At 45.4% G+C, this 21,217-nt stretch overlaps 1 protein-coding gene across 8 annotated transcripts in view; it reads right to left on the bottom strand.

Annotated features, from left to right (window-relative positions):
- Positions 1-21,217, bottom strand: part of MAP3K13 (mitogen-activated protein kinase kinase kinase 13) — a 133,272-nt gene that overhangs the window by 72,196 nt on the left and 39,859 nt on the right. For 7 of the 8 annotated variants that reach the window (XM_074964102.1, XM_074964101.1, XM_074964099.1 and 4 more), the window contains one exon: positions 15,963-16,117. The exons of the other annotated variant lie outside the window; for it this stretch is intronic. The gene's annotated coding sequence lies outside the window, so the exon portion shown is untranslated. The remainder of the gene's footprint in view (positions 1-15,962; positions 16,118-21,217) is intronic. 8 annotated transcript variants of the gene reach the window in all.

The raw sequence follows: 21,217 nt of genomic DNA, 5'->3' as shown, positions 1-21,217 counted from the left end.
GGGTGGAGGAGAAAAGGTTCTACATTAAAGATTCAGCAGAAAGAACAGAGAAGCCTTCTCACTGTTTTAAACACAAGAGGATATTTGTACTGTTGGCTGTGCTTCCTGTGATGGGAAATTAGCAGATACACACATCCTCTTTCCCTTTCTCAGGTAAGAAGCCTGCCCATCAACCACTGCTAGAAGGGAATAGGCAGAGTGAGTACAATATGAAGGGATGGGCAAAAGTTAAATTGTAAACTCCAAATCTTTAAACCAAAACTCCTAGCACAGAAGCCCCCACCACAGCACATGGGACTCAACTGCCTAATGCTGTTCCTAAGGGAGGAATGGTCTCAAATTCACCACACCTGGTAAAGCTGTAAATGTTCAGCCATCTAGCAGCACACCATTTCTTCTGTGGGTACCTGTGCCTTTCTAGCAGAGAATGAGGTTATGTATCCTGAAAGAGTGTTAATGACCTCAGAAAGGGAAGGGCTTTTGCATACTTCTCCAATAATGGCCCTGATCTGCCAATACATAAATGAGGCATCTGAAACTTTTCAGACTTAACAGCAAGGCAGGGAGGCAACAAACAGTGAATTTGATCTTCTGAAGTTTGATGTCCAGCTGGGTTAAATCTTCAGTCTAAGCAACAAGGCAACCTTTCAACAATGTTTAGGGTAGACGTAGATACCTATCATCCAGGTATCAATTGTTTTATCTTTACTGGTCAATGCTTCTACTTGCTTTACACATGAAGGTAAATGAAACTATCCCCATTTTATTGATAGGGAAACAGAGGCACAAAGAAATTAAATGACTTGCCTAAGATAACAGCAGGGCAATGGCAGAGCTGGGAACAGAACCCAGCGCTCCTGATTTCAGTCCAATTTCCTACTCAATGGATCATGCTGTTTAAAAAATATACCAAGCTATTGCCACCTCAGAATTATTCAAGTGAATGTTTAATTTTTTTTGTTGTTGTTTAAAGCGGTGCAACATTTGTTCAAATGCTTTTTGGATTCAAAACATCCAACTCTGTACCAAATGCATTAGGGGTCTGCGACAGCATGGAAACCAAGCAGAAGCACTCTGAAGCATTCTGTGCAAGGCATGCACAGGCAGAATGCCTCAGAGAATGCTGCATGGCATTTTAAATGCCTACTTTTTGAAGAAGTCATGCAGGCTCACTCTAATGTCTACTGCCAGATACTACCAGGCATTCACTGCAGGGATAGAGAGCAGCTGGCTACTACTAGGGGACTGCTAGGTCTGACTACCTCCAGGGAGCACCAGTTTTATATCACACCTGGGGTTTTGGAAAAATGAGTTGTGTTAGAAAATATTAACTAACATGGTGTTATATTCAAGTAGAGGTTACTGTCCTGTAGCTGGAGGTTCGTCAAGATGTGTGATCTTATCTGTATTCCACACATGGTTACGCATGCATTCCAGGTGCCTGAGACCAGAGATTTGTAGCAAGGAGTGGTCGTCGATCCACACCTGTGAAGTTGCTTCCCTATGCTCTGAGCCAAGAACATAAGGGGCAATGCGGACCAACACCTCTTCAGTTCCTCTTAACGTGAAATCAGACTAAAGCCAAAGCACAGGGGAAGGAGGATATAAGGACAGTGGAATAAAGATAGGGACCATATATCTTGAAATAACCTCCATTTCTTCTTTCAATGCTGGTCCCTATGTGTATTTCACATGTGGGTGATTGGTAAGCAATATTCAAACAGGAAAAGGGTGTGAGGATGCAGATGGTATATAGATGCCTGTAATAATGCTGTCCCAACAGTTGTATCTGCAGAAGAGGCATAACACTTCATAAAGGCGTGGATGGAACTCCAGGTAGCTACCTTACAAAAGTCCAGTACAGATACTTCTCGAACAGATGCTGTTGAAGTTGCTTGTGCCCTCACCCTGTCTGCGGGAAGAGTACTTGCCTGTTGATAACAGAGGATGATGCAGCCAGTTAAAGAATCTCTGAGCAAAAAGTGCTTGTCCTCTTGATTGCTCTGGCATAGCAACAAATAATCTTGCTGTTTTCCTAATGGGTTTCATTCTTTGCAGACAGATCTGATTTGGCATTCTGATGTTGAGAGAGAGTGCAGTCTCCTCTCCTCATTGGTAGCATGAAGTTTTGGAAAGAATACTGGTAACTGAATAGGTTGGTTCACATGAAACTCAAATTACCTTGGGGGTGAATTTTGGGAGAAGACAAAGGGAACCTTCTCCTTATGAAATATACTGCATAGCAGGTCAACCATGAGTGCTCCCAGTTCACTCACCCACTGCCCAATGTGAAGGTGACTAGAAAGTGGACCTTCATGAATAGATGGTTACATGTTCCATGTCCTATCAGTTGAAACATATTCCAGTAAGTACTGAGAGTTCCAGGTTGAGGTCCCATTGTGGTGTGGGTTTCACCACTGGTGGAAAGGTCCTAACAAGACCTTTCAGGAACTGAACTATGGTAGGGTGAATAAAGAGAGAGTGGCCTTCTATTGGAGAAGGAAGGCACTGATTTCTGCTAGGTGGACCTGCAGCAAGTTGATGGAAAGTCCTGACATTTTGAGGGATGGGAGATGGTCTAAAATAGCAGGGATGCCTGTTGATTCTAAGGATAACTGGCTCTACAGAATCACCTTGTCAGGGTTCCCTCCCCACTCTGAACTCTGGGGTAGAGATGTGGGGACCCGCATAAAAGACCCCCTGTAACCAGGCTGGTTCTGGGGGGACCCAACTGAGTGCCAATTCAGGACAAATTGCTTCAAGCAGGACAGTTACATCCCAAGGCTGGGGTTTCTATGCACACCAAGGCAAACCAAACCAGCCAAACAGAGAAGACTTTGGTTTTACCCCACTGGCTAACCACAAGTACCACAAGCAATTTCCTTAGACACTCCAGTTTCCCAGTATCACCACTAGTGCCACTCGTTATGGGGACAAATGGTTATGAAAACCAATACCCCGGTAAAAGAAAAAAGGTTCTCTCGATCCCAAAGGACCAAGCCCCAGACCCAGGTCAATATACAAATCAGATCTTACCCACAAATCACGCTGTTGCCAATCCTTTAGAATCTAAAATCTAAAGGTTTATTAATAAAAGGAAAGAAATATAGATGAGAGTTAGAATTGGTGAAATGGAATCAATGACATACAGTAATGGCAAAGTTCTTGGTTCAGGCTTGCAGCAGTGATAGAATAAACTGCAGGTTCAAATCAAGTCTCTGGAGAACATCCATAGCTGGGATGGGTCTTTCAGTCCTTGGTTCAAAGCTTCAGTGTAGCAAAGTTCCTCCAGAAGTATGAAGCAGGATTGAAGACAAGATGGAGGAGCTGCAGCAGCTCTTTATATTCTCTTGCCATGTGGTCTGTCTTTCTTTGTTCCAAAGACAAGCTGTCCATCACATGGCCTGGAAAAACCTCAGAGTTCTGTCCATAGGCATGTTCCTGCATACCTTGTTGAGTCCCAAGGCGTGTCTGCCTTCTCTCATGGGTCAACTGTATGGCTGATGGTCCTTAATGGACCATCAAGCAGGCTAGGCACAGCTGACACCGACTTGTCTGGGGTGTCACCCAGAAGCATAGCATAAGTTTGAAATACAGACAGTATAGAGCCAATATTCATAACTTCAACTATAAAAATGATACACATATACAGATAGCATAATCATAACCAGCAAACCATAACCTTGTCTTAGACACTTCATTTGACCCCCTTTATATAAGATTTGGTGCCACTACAGGACCTTGGTTGCAACAATGATCTATATGGTCCCAGTTCAAGTCAATAACGTCACACCCCTTAAACTTATATTTTACCAGCTTAGGTTAAAAACTTCCCCAAGGCACAAATTCCTTTCCTTGTCCTTGGATGGTATTGCTGCCACCACCAAGTGATTCACACAAAAATTCAGGAAAGATTCACTTGGAGTCCCTATTACCCCCAAAATATCCCCCCAAGCCCCTTCACCCCCTTTCCTGGGGAGTCTTGAGAATAATACACTAACCAATTGGTTACAATGTGAACACAGACCAAACCCTTTGGTTTTTAAGACACTGAAAATCAACCAGGTTCTTAAAAGAAGAATTTTATTTATAAAATTAAGGAAGAGAATCACACCTGCAAAATCAGGATGGAAGGTAACTTTACAGGGTAAATAAAAAGGATTTAAAACACAGAGGATTCCCCTCTGACTCTGCTTCCCAGTTACAAAACAGGAATGAAACTACTTCTTAGCATAGGGAAAAGTCACAAGCTAGACCAAAAAGATAATCTAACGCATTTCCTTGCCCTTACTTACAATTTTTGTAACCTTAGATGGATCATTTCAGTTGTGTTTTCAGGAGATGTTTTACCTGCCTGGTCTCTCTCTCTGTCCAGAGAGGGAACAACAAAGAGAGCACTCAAAAACCCTCCCCCCTGCCCCAATTTGAAAGTATCTTCTTTCCTCATTGGCCCGTCTGGTCAGGTGCCAACTAGGTTATTTGAGCTTCTTAACCCCTTACAGGTAAAGTGATTTAGAACAGCTTCCCAGGAGGGATTTTATATTATCCTTATCTCTATATTTATGACACCTCCATGTAGCTAGATAGCATTATATGGTGGAGTGTTTTCTGTTGTGATTGAGAACAGTTCAAATGGGTTCTGCACATGAAAGCTCTAGATCTGACACCCATCCAAATACTGTGAGATGAGGAGGGTCTGGATTGGGATGTCCGATCCTGCGGTTCTCCTGAGTTAACAGATCTAGAAAGGGTCAGATACTGATAGGAGGATGGGCTGATGTCTGGAGGAGGTCCAGAAACCAGAATAGTCTGGGCCACCTGGGTGCAATCAAAATGACCTGGGCTCTGTTATGAAGAATTTTTCAAGAACCTGAGGAAGCAGGGGGGGGAAATGGGGGGGGGAGAAAAACTATATATCAGATGGTCTGTACAGCATAACAGAAGGGCATCACCCCGGAAGTCCTGCTCTAGAGCAGCATAGAGAACATTTCTTTTTCATCTGTGAGGCGAACAGATCCCAAGACACCATTCCCCACTGGGTGAAGATATCGTTCAGAAGAGAGCTATGTACCTCCAATTCGGGGTCTGTGGAGAAATGCCTGCTGAGATTATTGGCCAGAGAATTCTGTGCACCTGACAGGTATGTTGCTGAGCGCACGATGTGGTTGCTTATGCACCAGTTCCATAAACTCCGTGACTCTGTACAGACAGGAAGAGATTTTGCGCCGCCTTGTTTATGTAAAATACTTTCATCACATTATCTGAATATGACAAAACAGTGGAAGGAATGCAATGCATACTAGGCAGACTACGCTCAGCTTCAGGAGACTGATATGCATTCTGGCCTCCCAAGGAGGCCATGTGCCTTGCGCAGTGTGACGGTCCATGTGGGCTCCCCATCTTTTCAGGAATGCATCCATGATTATGGTCGCATCAGGTGTAGGTGGAAGGAAAGGCACTCCTGCACGCACATCTCCCGAGTTCGTCAGTCATACAAGGGAAGCTGTGACCTTGAGAGGGACTGTCACTTTGTATTCATGCTGTCTCTGTCCGGTGAGTAAACAGATTAGAGCCAGGGCTGCAAGTAACAGCGGTGAAGCCCAGCAAATAGTGTTACATAGGTACATCCAGCCTTGTGGCCTAGTAGATAAAGACAGTCCCTGACTGTGGTGCAGGGTCTGATAGTGAACGGTCTTATCAGTCTGTTCGTGGTCTGAAATCTGTTCATAGGATGGTGGGCCTTCACTGAGGTTGAGTCCAGGGTCGCTCCAATAAAGTTTATGGTTTTCACAGGAGCCAAAGTGGACATTTCATTGTTTACACAGACACTTAAGGATGCCAGAAGACAAAGCAAGAATCACGTCAACGACTGGACCTCCTTGCTAGATCCGCCCATCAGGAATCAGTCATCCAGATACAGTAAAATGGTGTAGCCATTTCATTTCATCTGGGCCGCCACCACTGGGTGCTCTTGTCACTCCAAGAGGGAGCACTCTGAACTGGTAGTGCTCCTCTCAGGAATCTGAGGAGCTTTCTGGGAGATGGGTGAATGTCCACATGAAAGCAAGCATCTTTAATGTTGAGTTCCATGAACCATTTGCCTTCCCCCAGGGAGGGGATTATCAATGCCAATGTGGCCATGCAGAATTTTGATTTTCAAATAAAGACATTCAGCTGCTGTAGATCAAGAATAAGTCTCCATCCTTCTGTGGTACTAAAAGCTATGGAGAGTAGAACTCTTCTCCTTGATGTTGAGGTGGCACTTCTATAGCCCCTTCCTGAAGACAAGAGCCCACTTCTTGATAGAGAATCTCCATATGAGAGTGATCCCTGAAGAGAGGTGGGGAAGGGGGCTTGCGACGGGGATGTGCAAAACTCAATCAGCTAGCCAGAGTGGATGATCTCTAGCACCCACATGTCTGTTACTGCCCTTCACTTGTGGGCAAAGTAGGTGAGGCAGCCATCAAAAGTTAGGGGGACAGTATAGAATGGCATCTAATTCAGGTATGCAGTTCTTGAGTGCCCTGTTGAGTGGTGACAGCTGAAGTGAGGAAGCCACATATCTGGGTCTTTGCACCCTTTGATATTTGTGTGGTGGTTTGTAAGGGTGCCGATGGTAAAATGGTTGAGGGAGAGGGTCTGGATTTATAAGCTTGTTTGTGAGGTTGTCTCTTCGGGGCCAGGCTGTAGATGCCCAGGGTGTGGAGGGTTGTCCTGGAGTCTTTAAGCGAGAGTAGTGAGTGATCAGTCGTCTCAATCAAGCAATTAGACCAAAGGGCAAGTCATAGATGATATTTTGGACCTCCCTAGAGAACGCCAAAGAGTGAAGTCAGGATTCTCACCTCATGATGACAACTCTGGCAATAATTCTAGATGCAGTGCGCAGCTGCATCCACAGCTGCTTGGAGCTAATTTTTAGCCACCAGTCTGCTCTCATTGATGAGGGCTTGAAATTGAGCCCTGTCTGCCTGGGGAAATTTGTCTTTGAATTCTACCTATTTAGAATAAATTTGTGAAATAGTATTTTGCTTACAGGGCTTGGTAGTTAACAATTTTGAATAGGAGGCTGGTTGATGAAAATACCTTCTTCCCAAAAGGTCAAGGCATTTAGTGTCTTTGTCAGCTGAAGCTGATTCAGAGTGTTGTAGTCTGGATCTCTCCATGGGTCCCTGCACTACTAAGGAGTTGAATGCTGGGTGGGTATGACCTTAAGAGCATCCCTATGCCAGAAGGCAAAGGGCTCTCCCAAGGTATCTAGCAGTGAGTTCCACCTAGTCCAACCAGATCAATGTACCCCAACTCACTACTGTTATAATCTGCATCTAAAAGGTGTCATGTAATGTGCTGCTGGAAAACTGGTAAGTCCTTGATCACTGATATTCTTGCATGATGTATGTATGGTCAGCCCACAAAGGATGATACAGTTATGCTGGAATTATGACTAAAATGTGTTAAACCAGGCATGTCAAGGGAAAATTATAAACAAGCTTTTTCTAGATAAAGGAATGAGGTTCTGCCTGTTTGAATGCGTCTCCCATATAAATTGAGCAAGGTGTGACCAAAGACAAAGAAAAGTACATTTGCATGACAGGCAAACAAAGTCATCAGGAGAACAAGCGGAAAAAATGTGATCACTTAATCTCAATGAGGGATGGACACTGCACCCCCAGGAAGACTTCCTGTCACTTGAAGCAGGGGTCAATGAACTTTGGGAGTGATACTTTTCAAAGGTTTACTGGACTATAAAGAGGGGGCAGAGAACCCCAAAGTTATCCTTCACCCAAGGAGACAAGGAAAACCAGCGACTTGGACTCTGTGAGGACCCTGACTAAGAGCTAGTCAGCCACTGCTGGAAAAGGAAGACTGGTGAGGAAGCTACCTCGAACAAAGCCAACAGCTTGTTAAGTTAGGCCTTAGCCATTATAAAGAATATTTTTACTTTGGGTTGTTTATAAACCTTCTGATCTTTATCCCATATACTTGAACTCACTTAAAGCCTCTCTCTTTTTGCTTAAATAACCTTGTTTTACTTTTTATCTAAACCAACTAAGTGCTTTGATTGAACTGAAGTGATTGTTAACTCCAGTCAAGATAACAAGCTGCTGTTTCTGTCTCTTTAAAGGAGCCGGAAACTTAATAACTTCTGTGAGAGTGTTCCAGGAGTGGGCTGGACATTGCAGGGAGATGGTATTGGGGAATTTTGGGCTGGGGGGTGGGTGTTGGTGTCACTCTGTGAACAGTAACTGGGTGGTGGAAGCCAAGTGTGACCTGCATGTTTGTAGCCTGGCTGTTGATGTCTGGACTGTGAGACACAGCAACATAGCATTTAAGGCACCGAGAGTTGCTAGGCAGGCAGTGACACAACCCCTCACTGGTCTGGGTTGAACCCCAAAATGCAACAGGGATAAAAAGGAACTCTGCCCATTTAGTTAGTATGAACTAACATTGTTCAGCCCTTTTGGGGTGGGGGCACAGGAGACAGGGGTATGCCACACTGTCCTGGCAAGTTCCAAAATGGCCTCGTTCACTGGGTGTCCAGAAGTCTATTTTGCATGTCATGTACCTCTTCAAGAGGGATCTGGAGTTCAGTCACCACCCTCTGCAAATGCTCCTGGCATTGCCTGTAGTTGTCAAGCAGTGATGGAAATAATGGAGCAATTGCTTCATCAGCTGAGGAAGAGGATGTGCCCACTGGAACCATCAGCACTGGTGGATCCAGTTCAGTTTCTTCCTCTAGGTACTCAAGAAGCACATGCTCTACTAACTGAAAATATTAAGACATGAAACCATCATGGATGAATTAAAGTAACATTGGACAGATGAACAAACGAAGACCAGTTTTGTATAGGTCTGGGCCTCTCGTTTGAATACCTGATTGCTTTCACCAGGATAAAGTCAGTTTCAACTCAAAAAGCAATTCTAATTCCCCTGTGAAAAGATTCCACCTTAACCACAAACCTTAATTAATTACAGAATGCTAAATGAAAGGAATAGTATTCTCTTCATGAAGTAACATTTCCTCAAAATTTCATGTTGAAATTTAAATGAGAATATTTATTAGTAAAACCATTTTGCAGGCCCATTCCCAGAAGAAATGGAAGTTTTCCATATTATGCTGATTCCTGAGCACTAACCAAAACAGTAAAACTGTTTAGATAATAACTCACAATTAAAAGACAAGGACAGGAGACATTTCAATGAACATATGTACAGAAAATAGTGATGCCTGGCTCTCATGAAAGCATTCCCCTGTTCTTAATTCCCAAAGTATACACATCATTTCCTTTCTACAACATCTGCAAGGAACCTGTGCCTGCAATTCAAATTGCTAGATGGCTAACCTCCCTTTAATAAAATTGAATGATTTATAACGGAGCTTCAAGCAGACAGAAATTGGGTAATCATGAAGTACTCTTTCAAAAATCTGTACTTTTGAAGTTAACCTGTTCTCCATTTGGTTGAATAAAACAAGTCTGTTACCTAAAGCAATTAAAACTCAAATATTTTGTATAATAATCAAACCGGTGTTATTCTATTGCTATATATATCAAGTATCTCCTACTTTGAAAATAAATAGCAACTTTACCTAAGCATTTGTGTAGCAATATATCTTTATCTGGTGACATCTGATTCTATTGTCAGTTCCCAATTTTTATTTATTTTAAACAATTATCATTTTATTTAGTTTTCAGAATATAAAATAGACAAAGCTAAACAGTGAAGACTACTGCTATGATCTAGCAACAGCTAGCATACACTTATACAATATCACTACCTAATCTACATATAGTACTGCAGAGATGCTGAAGACTACATATGTATTCCGAAATACCAGAGGCACATGCAGGCACATCTGAAAAATTTTAGACTATAGAATTCTTCTTTCCTTTGGGAAAAGAGACAGAGAGCAAAACTACTTATTCCAAATGCCAAAACCAAAAGCAGACTACACAGATTCAATCTGCAGACCAACAAGACAAAAGCCAATTAACAGATTTTAAGGTCAGAAGAAGCCATTAACATCATCTAGTCTGACCTCCTGCTAACCACAGGCCAGAGAATTTCACCCAGTGATTCCTGCATTGAGCACAATTTGTGATTGCACTATGTGACATCTTTATAAAAGACAGTCAGTCTTGATTTAAAAGTTATAAGTGATGGAGTATTTATCCCATCACTTGGTAATCTGTTCCAGTGGTTCAGACATGAAATGATCACAATATTGTCACTGTGAAAAAGTTTTACAGACTAAGTAATACTTGATCCATTTGTTGTTGCGTGCAAAAGGGATTCCCACGTTTAGCCATCACCTTGCAAATTTAATTTGCAGTCAACCAATAGTACAAGAGCATTCAAACGAATGTTCAGAAATAGCATATTCAGGCACTCATTGATGCCCACGACCACATCATTGTGGCCTCTTACATCCAGAAAAACAATTGTAAATCTGCTTGCTAATAAATACCCCCACCCATAAAGAAATGAGCCACTAGCCTAGCCAAACAAATAGGCCTTACATCACACCTGAAGTTTACCAAACAGGAATGCTGGAGGCAGGAAGTTCCAGATACACAGGCCCTCCACAGACCATTCAATCTGCAGAAACTCAAGGTGGGGAGCTTTGTCTGGACGGGTAGGGAAAAAAGGGTAGTGATTCCTTTAAGGGTCTCTTTTCTCTCAGATGATGAAGAGAGTGGCTGGGGGGAGGAAGGGAAGGGAAGGCATCACCTGAGCTAATGGACAGGCCAGTGGGAATCAAGTAACCCATTGGCCCTGCACATATATGGAAGGATATATAAAAACTCTGTCCCTCCAGACTGAGCCTGCTCTCACACCCCATTAGTGTCTCCCGCCGTCCTGTTCCTGGGATTAGCATAGGACCAGGTTTTCTGGTATGTTGCAAGGATTGCAGGAGATCTCAAACCTAATTGCACACCACCCCCTTCTGAAAACAAAAATTACTACACAACCCCAGGATGAGGGACCGAAGCCTGAGCCCGTCTGAGTCCCGCCAAAGCCAGAGCCCCACCACCTCAGATATGGGGGAACAAATCCAAAGCCCAAGGGCTTCAGCCCCAGGCAGAGGGTCTGTAACCTGTGCCCCACCACCCAGGGCTAAAGCCCTTTGGCTTTGGCCCTGGGGCTCAAGCTTCGACTTCCACCCCAGCAAGTCTAATGCCACCTCAGCAACCCCATTAAAACAGGTTATGACCCACTTTGGGGTCCTGACCCACAGTTGGAGAACCGCTGAGCTACTGCATTAATCGCCTCTTTGGGGACTGGGAAGAAATTTTTCCCTCACCACCAGTCTGGCCAGCACAGGGTGGGTTTGTTTATTTTTGGTTTCGCCTTCCCCACAGCAGCTCAGGGTCTCGGTGGGGTAGGTCAAGATGTAAGGTTCAAGTTGTTGCAATTTACCAGGTGACAGGCATCCAGTGGAAGTTCACGTTCCGTAGATAGTCCAGTTCCTTGATGAATTGGAAAGGGACTTAGGAGGAATGCATCTCCTAAAGAAGCTGGGGAACGGGATTGGGGTTCCTAATGTCTGGCACAGTGAGGAGATAACCCCATTTTCTCAGCCCCTTAACCCTTATATGAGAGGAAGGTGCTGGGGTCCCAGCACCAGGCTAGGACTAGCTGTGGAGGAGTGGGGGGCTGACGGCAGCTCTCCACCAGGTAGAAATGATTAAGGAAGGAATCACTGTACAAACTATTGCCATTTAGTTTCCAGATGAGTTAAGAAATAAAGCTGCAGCCTAATAAATCCACATCCGTTGCATTTTCTCTTTCCATGTGACTAGGACAATGCATTTCCACTGGCTGTGGCATGCTTCAACTCTGAAGCAGACAGCCAGAATGACCCAGAAGATCTCAATACCTGTGGCAGAACAGCTCTCTCCAGTAATTGCATATGAGGCCATTTAGGACTTTACAGATTATAAACAAACACCTTGAGCTGCTCCAGAAACAAATAGCCAATGTAAATCACAGAGCACTGGTGTTATTTGCTCATCTCAAGAAATGAGCCACTATATTCTACACTAGCTGAAGATTCAGAGTCCTCTTCATCAGTAACCATATTTCTGATGTTAAAAAGGCATGACTTTTTGTTCTTATGACTTAGCCCTGGTCTACGCTACGAGCTTAGGTTGAATTTAGCAGCGTTAGATCAATTTAACCCTGCACCCGTCCACACGATGAAGCCATTTTTGTTGACTTAAAGGGCTCTTAAAATAGATTTCTGTACTCCTCCCTGATGAGGGGATTAGCGCTGAAATCGACATCGCCAGGTCGAATTTGGGGTAGTGTGAACGCAATTCGACGGTATTGGCCTCTGGGAGCTATCCCAGAGTGCTTCATTGGGACCACTCTGGACAGCACTCTCAACTCAGATGCTCTAGCCAGGTAGACAGGAAAGCCCCGGGGACTTTAGAATTTCATTTCCTGTTTGGCCACTGGAGAATCAAACTGATATGCTCTGGCATATGGTTGAGCTGCAGAAAAGGCAGCAGGAGCACAGACTGACACTGCAGCCCCGGTGTAACCGCCCGCCCTCCTCCCCAAGTTCCATAACCTCCTCACCCAGATGCCCAAGAACATGGCGGGGGCCCTCTGGGCACCCAACCACTCCACCCCAGAAGACTGCCCAAGCAACAGAAGGCTGGCATTCAGTAAGTTTTGAAATGCAGTGTGGCCTTGTCCTTCCCTCCTTCCATCCTCCACTACCCCACCCGGTGCTTCCCTCCTCCCCCACCCCTCCCAGGCTACCTTGGCAGTTATCCCCCTATTTGTGTGATGAATTAATAGAGAATGCATGAATTTGAAACAACAATGATTTTCTTGCCTCTGCAAGCAGTGATCGAGGGGGGAGGGCGGTTGGCTTACAAGGAAGTAGAATAAACCAAGGGGGCGGGTTTTCATCAAGGAGAAACAAACAGAACTGTCACACCATAGCCTGGCCAGTCATGAAACTGGTTTTCAAAGCTTCTCTGATGCGCAGCGCGCCCTGCTGTGCTCTTCTAATCACCGTGGTGTCTGGCTGCGCGTAATCAGCGGCAGGCGACTTGCCTCAACCTCCCACCCCACCATAAATGTCTCCCCCTTACTCTCACGGATATTGTGGAGCACACAGCAAGCAGCAATAACAATGGGAATATTGGTTTCGCTGAGGTCTAACCGAGTCAGTAAACTGCACCAGTGCGCTTTTAAACATCCAAATGCACATTCTACCACCATTCTGCACTTGCTCAGCCTATAGTTGAACAGCTTCTGACTACTCTCCAGGGTGCCTGTATATGGCTTCATGAGCCATGGCATTAAGGGGTAGGCTGGGTCCCCAAGGATAACTATAGGCATTTCAACATCCCCAATGGTTATTTTCTGGTCTGGAAAGTCAGTCCCTTGCTGCAGCTGTTCAGATAGACCAGAGTTCCTGAAGATGCACGCATCATGTACCTTTCCTGGCCATCCCACATTGATGTTGGTGAAACGTCCCTTGTGATCCACCAGTGCTTGCAGCACCATTGAAAAGTACCCCTTGCGGTTTACGTTCTGGCTGCCAAGGTGGTCCGGTCCCAAGATAGGGATATGCATTCTATCGCCCTACCACAGTTAGGGAATCCCATTGCAGCAAAATCGATTGCAGTGATCATTCCCCTCTATTCGACACTGGTGAGGCCTCACCTGGAGTACTGTGTCCAGTTTTGGGCCCCACACTACAAGAAGGATGTGGATAAATTGGAGAGAGTCCAGCGAAGGGCAACAAAAATGATTAGGGGTCTAGAGCACATGACTTATGAGGAGAGGCTGAGGGAGCTGGGATTGTTTAGTCTGCAGAAGAGAAGAATGAGGGGGGATTTGATAGCTGCTTTCAACTACCTGAATGGGGGTTCCAAAGAGGATGGCTCTAGACTGTTCTCAATGGTAGCAGATGACAGAACAAGGAGTAATGGTCTCAAGTTGCAGTGGGGGCGGTTTAGGTTGGATATTAGGAAAAACTTTTTCACTAAGAGGGTGGTGAAACACTGGAATGCGTTACCTAGGGAGGTGGTAGAATCTCCTTCCTTAGAGGTTTTTAAGGTCAGGCTTGACAAAGCCCTGGCTGGGATGATTTAACTGGGAATTGGTCCTGCTTCGAGCAGGGGGTTGGACTAGATGACCTTCTGGGGTCCCTTCCAACCCTGATATTCTATGATTCTATGATTAAAACCATCCACTATGACCTGCACATTTCCCAGAGTTACTACCCTTGATAGCCGCAGCTCAGTGATTCCGCTGGCTACTTGGATCTCAGCAGCCCCCACAGTAGATTTGCCCACTCCAAATTGATTCCCGACTGACCAGTAGCTGTCTGATGTTGCAAGCTTCCAGAGGGCTATCGCCACTCGCTTGTGAACTGTGAGGGCTGCTTTCATCTTGGTATTCTTGCGCTTCAGGGCAGGGGAAAGCAAGTCACAAAGTTCCATGAAAGTGCCCTTATGCATGCGAAAGTTTTGCAGCCACTGGGAATCAACCCAGACCTGCAACACTATGTGGTCCCACCAGTCTGTGCTTGTTTCCCGGGCCCAGAATCGGCATTCCACAGCATGAGCCTGCCCCATTGCCACCAGGATGTCCAAATTGCCAGGGCCCGTACTTTGAGAGAAGTCTGTGTCCATGTCCTCATCGCTCTCATCACCGCGCTGCCGTCGCCTCCTCATCTGCCTTTGCAGGTTCTGGTTCTGAACATACTGCAGGATAATGCACGAGGTGTTTACAATGCTCATAATTGCCACGGTAATCTGAGCAGGTTCCATGCTTGCCATGAGATGGTGTCTGCAGGAGAGGAGAGTTGCAGCGGAAGTAGTGGCTGACGACGGATGCCATGAGAGTAGATATTTATAGAGAATGACGAGAGGACCTGCGAGGTGGATTCTTGAGAGCAGGAGAGCAGAGTTGCAGCAGAAGCGGGAGCCCATGACATCCAACATGGAGAAATTTGCTATCAAGACAAGAGCAGGAGAGCAGAGTTGCAGCAGAAGCGGTGGATGACGACGGTCATATAGAGGACCTGCGAGGTGGATTCATGGGACCAGGAGAGCAGAGTTGCAGCAGATGCGGTGGTTCGATGATGACAGTTAGCAGTCCTACTGCACCGTCTGCTGAAATCAGTATGGCGTCCGCATGGAAAAAAGGCACGAAATGATTGTGTGCCGTTGCTTTCACGGAGGGAGGGGCGACTGACGACGTGTACCCAAAACCACCCACAACAAAGTTTTTGTCCCATCAGGCATTGGGAGCTTAACCCAGAATTCCAATGGGTGGCGGAGACTGTGGGAACTGTAGGATAGCTACCTACAGTGCAACACTCCGAAAGTCGACGCTAGCCACAGTACTATGGATGCACTCCGCCAACTTAATGTGCTTAGTGGGGACACACACAATCGACTGTATAAAATTGCTTCCTAAAAAAATCGACTTCTATAAATTCGACCTAATTCCGTAGTGTAGACATACCCTTACTGTGACAAAGAATGGTTAGAGAAAAGTAGTCAGCTTCCAGGAAAAGTAAAAGCGAAAAATGAACGACATCCCAAAGCTGTCCCATGAGAATCAATGATTAGTGATGGATCAAAATGGCCCAGAAAGTTCAAGTTGTATTTGAAAAGACCAGACAAAAACCTTCAGTTGAAAGTGTACCCATAGGCTTTGGGCACCCTTTAAATTCTTGTCCCTCCCTATCCATGCCAAATGAGTCCTATCAGAACTGAGCCCTTGCCAGGTGCACTCTCGCTCATAGTAACACAAGTATGCAATTTACATATTAGACATGTCTATGTACAGGAGGAATGGGAGGTGGCCATAATTTAAGAAGGAGAAGATGATATACCTGGTAATTAAAGACTGCACTTGCAGAAAATTGCGCTCTTTGAATTTATATCTGTTGAAGTTATTCACACTCTTACCACAAGATAGATACAAACCAGTTCTGATGCCTGATCATTTTTCCAAGTGCACTGCAAGCCCATGTCCTCTTGGCTTGTTGTCCATATGCTTCCTCTTCAGGTTAGATAAACCAAACTCCTCTCTGAAGCTGCACTGAGCGTGTCTAAGACGGTCCAATATTGGATTCTTCTCTCTAAAACCAATAGAAATAAAAGAAAACTCAGTGTTGTGTTTAAACAAGGATGGACCTGAATAAACTGTCTCTAAGAGCTGTCCAAAATAAAACAGTGTATCAGTAATGCCAAGAGGAAAACTTCATTCTTGTAGGATGAAGACATGGCCTCTACAATTATGAGTCACACCTACATACAGACGAGCATATCCAATATTAGCTATTCTTCTTTCACTCTTAAGTAGAAGCATACAAGTCCAAGGTAGAAAAGATCTATTAGATCATCTAGTCCGATACCTGATAGCACAGAGTTGTTTTCCACAATATATTTTGTTCTACATTTTCCAGTCCAATATAAATAATCACTGGTAAGGTTGCACAGGACACAAAAATTGGGGAGGTGGTAAATAATGAAGAGGACAGGTCACTAATACAGAGTGATTGGTGAACTGGGCTCAAGCAAACAATCTGTGTTTCAAAATGCCTAAATGTATACATTTATATTTAGCAAGAAAGAATGTAGGCCAGAATTACATGATGGGGCACTCTATCCTGTGAAGCAGTGACTCTGAAAAAGATTTGGGGGTCATGGTGAATGATTAGCTGCACAGGAAGTCCCAGTGCAATGTTGTTGCCAAAAGGGCTAATGCTATCCCAGAATGCATAAACAGGGAAACCTCAAGTTGAGAAGAGAGTTTATACCTTTGTATTCAGAACTGTTGTGACTGCTGCTAGAACAGTGGTTTTCAAACTGCGGGTCGTGACCCAGTACTGGGTCATGGAATGTAAGGCACTGGGTCGCGGCAGCTCTGGTCAGCACCGCCAACCGGGCCGTTAAAAGTCCTGTCGCCAATGCTGCCCATCGAAGGCAGGCTAGTCCCTACCAGTTCTGAAACCGCGCTGCGCCCTGGAAGCGGCCAGCAGCAGGTCTGGCTCCTAGGCGGGAGAGCCATGGTGCTCTTTGTGCTGCCCCCACCCTGACCACTGGCTCTGCACTCCCATTGGCCAGGAACCAGCCAATGGGAGCTGGGGGTGGGTGGTGCCTGCAGGCGAGAGCCGCGCAGAGCCTCTTGCACGCCTCCGCTTAGGAGCCAGACCTGCTGCTGGCTGCTTCTGCTTCCTTGGCGGCCCCACTGCACCGCTGACTGGGAGCCGTTGGAGGTAAACCAGTGCCCCAATCCCCTGCAGCCCCCCCCAAACCTGGAGCCCCTTCCTGCACCCCAAACCCCTCATCCCCGGCACCACCCCAGAGCCTGCACCCCCAGCCTAGAGCCCTGACCCCCTCCCACACCCCAACCCCCTGCCCCAACCCAGAGCCCCCCCCAAACCCTGAACCTCTCATTCCTGGCCGCAGCCCTCACCCCTGTACCTCAAATCCTCTGCCCCAGCCCATAGCCCCTTCCACACCCCAAACCCCTCATCCCCAGCTCCATTGCGTCGCAGGCATCAATAATTTTCTTCAACTAGGTGGCCAGAAAAAAAGTTTGAAAACTTCTGTGCTAGAATACTGCATCCAGTTCTGGTACCCAAAATTCAGTAAGGGTACTGATAAATTGGAGAGGGTTCAGAGAACATCAACAAGAATGATTAAAGATGTTTTCTGATCCTTATAATGATAGACTCAAGGAGCTCATTATATCTAGCTTACAGTCAATAAGTTTAAGGCCAGAAGGGACCACTAGATCATCTACTCTGTATAACACAGGCCACTAGCACCCACACATTAAGCCCAACAACTTAAATTAGAGCCAAGTATTACTAGCCACAGATGGGTCAGGTGTTCTGAGGGGGGCAGTCAGGGGGTGGGAAGTGGGAGGGGGAAGATGGGGGCGGGGGCCAGGCTGTTTGGGGAGGTACAGCCTTCCCTACCCGGCCCTCCATACAGTTTTGGAACCCTGATGTGGCCCTCAGGCCAAAAAGTTTGCCGCTCCCCCCACCCCCCGAGTTAGACCCTGAGCATGTGAGCAAGAACCAGCCAGGCAAGGACCTGAGAGAGAATTCTCTGTACCACCTCAGCAGTCTGTCCTACTCCATGCAATGTCCCATATCCAGCCGTGGCCATCCGTGATGCTTCTGAGGAAGGAGATTTAAAAAAAAAAAAAAAAAAAAAAAACAGAATGGGGCGGGGGAAGGGGGAATTCCTTCCTGACCCCTGCAGGAAGCCAGCTAAAACCCTGAAGTATGAGCTTTTAGGAACATAAGACAAACAGGAAGTGAACCACAGGGCTGCGGAGCTCAGTTCCCCCTAAGCTGCGTGGCCGTGTGCGCAGTAGCCTATTAAGCACGGCACAGGCACTCAGGATGCAGGGGGGAAAGGCGCGTCTCCCTCACCCCCAGACCTGCTGCAGCCGGGGGAGAGGTGCCTCTCCCCGCTGGCCCCAGCCCAGCCCCGGAGCTGCTGTGGGCAGAGAATAGGTGTCCCTCCGCCAGCCCGAACCCAACCTGGACCTGCTGCGGCTGGGGGAGAGGCTCGCCGCAGCCGGGGTAGAGGCGCCCCTCCCCTGGCCCCAACCCAGCCCCAGCCCCAGCCTAGACCTGCCGTGGCACGGGAGGGGGGGGGGGGCGCTCCTTCCCCAGCCCCAACCCAGCCACCGCTCTGGAACTGCCGCAGCAGGGGGAGAGGCGCCTATCCCCCCCAGCCCAGGTGCTGCTGCAGGGAGAGAGAGCTGGGGGAGTCCTTTCCCCCCACCATAGCCCCAGGGCAGCCTGTACCACAAACCCCTCATTCCTGGCCTCACCACCAGCCAGAGCCCTCACCCCAAGTACCACAACCCTCTGCCCCAGCGCTGAGCCCCCTCCCACACTCCGAACCCCTTGGCCCCATCCCTTTACATGAATTTTGTTATGTGCATCAATATGGAGGTGATGTGGCACACATAACCTTTATATTGGTGCACATAAAATTCATTTCACACGTGTGAGAAAAATTAAAGGGAACACTGCTTCTGAGCCCTGCCCGCTGCCATCACAAGCAATCCCATCATACAATCCCACTCAAATTTGTCTAGCTCTCTGAAAACTAATTAAGTTGTTTGCCCACATAACTCCTATTGGGAGGCTGACCCAGAACCGAACAAATTTGATGGTTAGACACCTTTTTCTGGTTTCCAGTCTGAATTTATTCATTGCCAGTTTATATCCATTTTTTCTTGTGCCAACATTGTCTTTTAGCTTAAATAGCTCCTCACCATCCCTGGTATTTACTCCCTGATATATTTACAGAGAGCAATTATATCTTTTCTCAGCCTTCTTTTGGCTAGATTAAACAAGCTCGTCCAGCCTCTTCCCATAAAATGAGCCTTTCGTTCCCCTCATCATCCTACTCGCTCTTCTCTGCACCTGTTCCAGTTTAAATTAATCTTTCTAGAACATTGGAATACTATATACAATTCTAGTTACCAAACAAGGTCTTACCGGTGCCTTGTACAATGGCACTAATAGCTTAACAAAGCAAAGGTTTAGGAGTGACTTGATTATAGTCTGTAAGTACCTACACAGGGAACAAATATTTACTAATGGGCTCTTCAGTCTAGCAGACAAAGGAACAACATGATCTAATGGCTGGAAATTGAAGCTAGACAAGTTCAGGCTGGAAATAAGATCAATTGTTGATGGTAAAAGTAATTAACCACTGGCACAAATTTACCAATGGTCATGGTAGATTCTCCATCACTAACAATTTTTAAATCAAGATTGGATGTTTTTCCAAAAGATATGCTCTAGGAATTTTTTTTGGGGGGGGGGGGGGTTGGGGGGAATCCTATGGCCTGGGTTATACCAGAGCTCAGACTCACAATGATCCCTTCTGGCCTTGGAATATATGAATACATGTCCTAGGTAATGGAGCTTACAGCACTTTCCTTGAAAGAATATGCCACATCAAATGGATTTTAGAAATTACATTTTTTCCATTCATTCATTACTAAATTTTCTCTTTCTTAATTATATTCTATCGCACCTGGTTATATCCCAGTGTACAACCCTAAACTATTAGTCTCCTTCCTTCGTGTTTACACCTTTCAAACACTTGTAGAAAACTATCATGTTCCCATTATCTACAGATAGCACTAGTTCCCAGAAAAAAGTCAAAGTTTCTCCAAGCCAATGGCTCATCTGGCTGATGCAGTTAAGCCATGACAGTTTCAGAACATAATAAATTTTGGATACAATCATCTTAAAATGGACTGTTCTTACTGCTACAAACACACATCAGATGAAGACCTCTTCACAGTAGACCCAGTACTAATAATTAAGGTCCTCCAACCCTTAGTTGCCCCCCCACACACACACTCAGATGTGTGGGGAAATGATTTTTTTGTTTGTGTAAAAATAAAACTATGTTATAAAAGGAAAAAAAGCCTTCTTTCAGAACAGCTTTAATTACCAAAATCTCTGCACTGGGTATAGATATAGAAGATGGGACTCAGTGACTCTAGCACAATTTTGTTGCTATGGTCACAGACTTTATTTCTAAAAGACAAGTGCCTATGGCCCTTATCCTGCAAAGACATGGGGATCTGCTTAACTTTATGCATTGTGCACAGCCCCTTTGAAGTCAAACTACTCCCACAGTATGTCAAGTCATTCATTGGAGAATCAGATCACAGGTATGTTTACATATTTTGAAACTGAAAATATTATATCGTACTAAACCTACTTCAAGTCTGAATACTTCGATTTACACTGAAATTGACTTTATAGGACTTTAAATCTTTCTAACATAAACAGACTTTATATAACAAATCATAAGGTATTTGGAGGTTTGTAACAACATTATTATTTTAAGAGAAAATATAAAACCGGAACAAACACCTTTACTTATGACTTGGGAGAGACTGAAATCTGTTCACTCAGAAGCAAAAACTTTACTTGCAGAGCAATTTCCATTCCCGCACCCCTTCGTGTGTTAGCTTTCTGTGACTATTCTACAAAGTTAATACACTGACAGGAATGTTTTCTGAAACAGGCAGCTTTAAAATGAATATTGCAAAATATTCACAGAATGTGAACTGTGAATTTGTAATTGTGAACATTCACACTAGAATCCTGGTTCTAAGTGTTACATTCCGCTAAGACTGAGAACAGAAACACAATATGAGCTGTGTTTATGTAAAACTGTTC

Source organism: Natator depressus, chromosome 9 (genome assembly GCF_965152275.1).
Source record: "Natator depressus isolate rNatDep1 chromosome 9, rNatDep2.hap1, whole genome shotgun sequence".
In the NCBI taxonomy this organism is placed as follows: Eukaryota; Metazoa; Chordata; order Testudines; family Cheloniidae; genus Natator; species Natator depressus.
Note: the sequence above shows the minus strand (reverse complement) of the source record. Positions and strands in the feature narration are given on the sequence as shown.